This window comes from Condylura cristata, unplaced genomic scaffold, assembly GCF_000260355.1.
Source record: "Condylura cristata isolate star-nosed mole 26May11 unplaced genomic scaffold, ConCri1.0 scaffold00019, whole genome shotgun sequence".
In the NCBI taxonomy this organism is placed as follows: domain Eukaryota; kingdom Metazoa; phylum Chordata; class Mammalia; order Eulipotyphla; family Talpidae; genus Condylura; species Condylura cristata.
The window spans coordinates 22,679,528-22,684,889 of record NW_004567120.1 but is presented as its reverse complement, the minus strand read 5'-3'; the positions used below and the strand labels follow the sequence as shown (position 1 = coordinate 22,684,889).

The window sequence follows — 5,362 nt, the reverse complement described above, 5'->3', positions numbered from 1 at the left end:
ACTAAAATAACGTCATAATGGTCCATGTACTTGTCTAAAAGCGCCTCCACTCTCTCATTTACATATAGAATTTTCAGAATGTGTTCAACATTGGTTACCACGTCTGCCATCTTACATCTCCTTGGGAGCCTCCCAGTAGAGTTATGTTGCTCTTGTCTTTTAGCTGGTTGAACTATTGTAGTTCAAGGCACTAACATGTTTGTTAAATAGTGATCAGGTCTCTGTTAAATCATTTGTGCTCCCCATTGTCATCTAAATCCATGAGATGTGGATGATAAACACCAGCTTACTCAATAATCTCTTCTAGTACATCGCTGATTCCAGCTGAAATAACAGTGATACTGTATTCGTGGAGGTCATGAAAGAAATTCTCATATCCTGCGGTGAGTATAATGTCAGATTCTGCCACAATTTCCTTAATTTTAGCTTTCTGGTATAGCCTGTTCAAGGCTATACCTGTTGTGATTTACCTGTGTGATTTAATATGCCACGCAGCCATATAAAGATACTTCTCTTCTACAGTAAGAGGAGGTTCAATGTCAATGGCATAATATATTTTCTTTCAGTTGTAGTAACTTCTGTCCGCATTCATCTGAACCAGCACTAACAGCTGTTAGTGACATTGTGACACTTTGGGCATCTTTTTCTTTCATAGGGAAATCTGCTCTGGGTCTTATCAAAGGCTGTTTTTGTCTGGAGTTTGGCAGCTCTTCCTTTAATAAGACCAGATAATTTCTCCTACTCTTGTGGGGCTCTTGATAAGAAACTGAACTTATGGAATTCTGGTTTCACGTTCATTTGTATAGCAGAATCTCCATTAGTTGTGTCTTGGTTCTCCAGTTATCTCCATGATCTTAGTCTTCAGCGCGGCGCGAACTTCCTCTTCCGCATAGTCAAAATGATAAAACTACTTTGCGTGTTTGTGCTTGTATAAAATCTCAGTCTCTTTGATCAAACTGGTCTAATTTTTTAAAATTCTTAAATATACTTTATTTATTTTTTAATAATATAATAGTTTATTTTTATATGATTTTGTGCCTTTTCCCATCTCAGTTGTAATCCCCATGGGCTTCCCACCACCAGTTCACTGGTGTGCCATCACCATAGTCCAGTGTACTCCTCTCCCCACCATTTTTGATCCCATTCTCCACTCCACCCCTGTAAAATTCCTCTGGTATATAGTTGTTCATCATTATTATTATCTTTTCCCCTGGTCCTTTATACTCCTGCTATGAGTGAATCCATCCAGCATTTTTCTTTTTCTTTCTGGCTTATTTCACTAAGCATGATCCCTTCCAGCTCCGTCCATAATGCTGCAAAACACACACGTATGTGTGTGTGTGTGTGTGTGTGTGTGTTTTGATTGCTGAGTAATATTTCATTGTGTATATGTACCACAACTTTTTAATCCAGTCATCTACTTTTGGGCATTTGGGTTGTTCCATGTCTTTCCGATTGTAAATAAAGCAGCAATAAACATGGGGGTGCAGGTATCTTTTTGAATCAGTGTTTTGAAAAATCCTAGGAGTAGGATTGCTGGGTCATATGGAAGCTCCATTTTTAGCATAAACTGGTCTGATTTTAAGTTGCTTTTCTTTCCATTACCTTCATGTATTGTATGTACATAATACAAGTTTTAAGTGCTGTGGAAACGCATAACCTGCAAAGTGAAAGCCTTCCAGAGCCTCCCTGTCAACACTTTACTGCTTAGTTTTCTATTTTTTCTCCCTTACAATAGACCCTGGTAATGAAAATGAGTTCTATTTAACACAGCATTTTACACTGTATTTTTCACTTACATACATCATGCACACTTTTTCTTGGTGGTACCTGGGGCTTGTGTCTCCATATGTAGTTATAGTGAACATAGTTTTGTGTATGGGCCATGATTTATTTAAAGACCACCCTGTTGATGAATATTTGGATTACTACAAACTTTTAGCTCTTGCTGAAAACCACCAGCAACACTACAACAAATGTCCTTGTGCTGTTATGGGATTCTGCAGAATAATTTCCTAGGACCTATCTGAAAAACGGTATTAGAAAGGTTGTAGACATATAAAATGGAAACCAACATTGTCAAATTTCACAGAATTTTTTATTTTGGATGAAGATGTTTGTGGAGACTATGCTACCTCCAGGGGAATCAAATATCCATGGGCCTCATTTTAGATAATTTTCATATCCATTTTTGAGAAACATTGATCTAAGATTATATTTTAAGTTTTGGCCATTAGGCTTTAGGAAAAATATCATGGGAAATGCAGGATCCATTTTGGAACAATTATGTGTCTGACATGGATGGTTTGATGTAAATCCTTTCCTTTTTCTTTTGTGGTCTTCTAAGAGCTAGTATATGACTCATTCTCATGTTAACAATAGGATTATGAATTATTATCATGGCAATTCTCTTTTTCCATTAGAGATAATGAACCAACTCATGGGTGCATTTTTATAAAACATGTTCATGATGATGGTGCCACATACACTGAAGAATATAATTATATATCTGTTCTGTGTGATAAATTTCTGTTTGAAATAGGTTTACATAACACAGCGATTACAAGTCAGAACTATGATTTCAGTTTAAAATTAACCCTCATACACAACATGCATATTATTGTATATTCCTTTATGATTTATGCTATGATTTTTACACTTGCTCCACACTAAACGATTCACTCTGCTGGTGTGAGACACAGGCAAGAGGACTTTTCTAGCCCCTCAGTAAATTTTGTTTTTTTTTATTCTTTTCCTGTTGCCATGCCAGCAATCTGACAGTTTTGTTGTCATTGGAAACTCCCTGTATTAGGCTTCTACTTCACATCACAAAGCCAGCATTATCCAATTACACTCACAGAATGGTCTAATCTTCAAGACCAGCTGTCACAGTGTAGCATAGGCATCTCTGTTAGTCAAAATCGTAACATCTGATTCTTTCATTCTGGCGCATTGTAGTAATGGAAAGACTGAACAACAATACAAGAAAACATCTATATTTTTCATTAATTTGTTTCTAGCTCCTCCCAAGCATTTGACATGATGTAGCATAACACTAAATTCAGAGAGGGTTTGCTTGAAAGCAACATTTCCCACTATGCTCCTTTTCTTTCAACTTTAGTTGCTTTGAATTTTCCTGATGAAGGTTAAAGTTGTGTTCAGACTCTACTGATTACTTTTTTATTGCCTGTACTTAAGAAAATTATTTTTACTGCTTATCGTAGCCATGTCTGCCTACTGTAAAGCAAAACAAAATAAACAATGGCCATCGGCCATCTATAAACTGGAAATAGGTTATTGTGTTATCCTCCTCATCACCTCTTCAGCTTTTACCACACCGCACCCACCACCAAAGCACCCGTCGTGCAAAGACACTTTATGTGGAAGCAGCAAATGAGCTCTTTTAAGACTGTCAAAAGCGGGTTCTGCAACGCTATCAATTTCATTTCTGGTCATCGTGATGTGCTTGAGTGTGTTCCAACTGTGGCCACCTGTCCTCGGAGGCTGGCGGAGGGTGCCCCATTTAGATTCTGTTTGACAAGGGATTAAATCTGAAGAAATGAAGCAGGTGTGGTTCGCAGGGCTGGCCGATTTCCTCATTTCTAGACTCCTGACATTGGCTGCTAATAGATCTCGTGCTTCCAGTCTTCTTTCTCAGGCAGTATTTACTACTACTCTCTGCTCTACCAGATTTAATTTTTTTTGTTTTTTTAAGATTTATTTATTTATTTATGCATACAGAACTGGGGTATAGGCCAGAGGCACAGGGGCAGTGAGAGGATTCACCAGAGTCAGAGTGGGGAGTAGAACAGGCAGATCAACGAAGTACACTGCTGAGGGGAGCAGCGGGTGGGTCAGGAGAGATCTGCCACGCCATGTGGGTCACCTCCCGGGCGGGGATCGAACACGCACTGAAGCAGCTGCAGCCACCTTTGCAGTGCTGCGCTCTAACCCTTTTTGCCACCAGGGAGGGCCCTCTACCAGATTTTAAAGCACAGCTTTTGTTTTCCTCTTCTTGCTTTCCTGCTGAGAAGCCTAGTAGATGCCCCACACCCTGTACAGTGAAGGCCATGGTCCCCAGCTGGACAGCCACAGCACTTTAACATTTCCCTAACCACCCGTTTCACTCACTTGCTCTTGAGGGTCAACCATTGGGCCAGGACAGCTAGGTCAGGACATTGCTGGGGCCAGAAAGGATCAAAACCATGTCTTGGGATTCAACTAATTATATTCAATTCCAAGACATAATATAGACAAAGATCATTTAAAGTCTTTGTATAGAAGACTTAAGAGACAACACTACAGTGTGATAGAAGGTATCGGCCACATTCCCTGTAGTGCCGAGCGAGCACGTAGTGGTAGGGAGAGGTGTAGCTTATCAGAGCAGCCACACTGGGCAGCCTGCCCCTCAATGCCCCGTCACTGCCACCCCCACTGCACTGTGGATTGCGTGCTCCTCTGACCTGTAGTCCTGCTCCAGCCCTGATACTTCATGATGTTAGGAGGAGCCTAAGACTGGGCAGGCAGGAGCAGGACTTTCCCAGGCCAATTTTTTTTGTATGAACAATGCCCCAGTCTTCCTTTGGTAGAGGACTTTAGAGGGTAGCCAGAATGGAAGTGTCGAGAAACAAATAGCAAGTACTGGGGTAAGGTAATCCCGGGAAACCAGAGCAAGCACCTAGATCTGTATGGCAGAGTGGGAGCTGAAGTATTAATCGGTGAATTAAAAGCAAAGTGTTATGGGGGAACAGGCTTTCTCTGCAGATAGGTTTTATAAGACAAGAGACGGTAGGGAAGGCAAGTTCAGTTTCCCTATGAATAGCTAAGAATACACAACAACCCACCCATGGGTCACATCTGGTCTTGTTGCCTGTTTTTGTAAATAAATCAGAGAGCCATGCCCATTTGTTTACACATTGTGGCTGCTTTCAAGCTATAACACTAAAGTTGTGCTGGAGTCACGCAGAGCCAGGCATGTCCCACAAAGCCGAAAATATTTACTATCTGGTACCTTAATGAAAACGTCTGTAGACTCCTGGATTTGAAAATGCCGTGGGGGATAAGGAAAATAGTAACTTTTACCGCAGCTCAGTAGACAAGTTGTGTAAGAAAGTCTAACGTCAGGCTGCCTCTGTGGGTCTTGGTGGTGTTGTGTTGAGAGTAGGCTTTCAGTCAGCAACAAGGCATGCAGGGGTAGCTAAGGGAGAAATGGATTTGGCTTACCAGTGGAGTAAGACTTCCAACAGTGCAGTGGGAATGTTGGGAGAGAGAGGAGTAGTGAGAAATTGGGTAGAAAATGCAGGGAGACAGGAATGAAGGTAAGAACATTGTTGGATTGTTGATTTCCAGAGTTTGCAGTTGG

General features: G+C 40.8%; 1 pseudogene; it reads right to left on the bottom strand.

Annotated features, from left to right (window-relative positions):
• Positions 1-229: 229 nt before the first annotated feature.
• LOC101637457 lies at positions 230-4,152 on the bottom strand (annotated as a pseudogene).
• Positions 4,153-5,362: the final 1,210 nt, after the last annotated feature.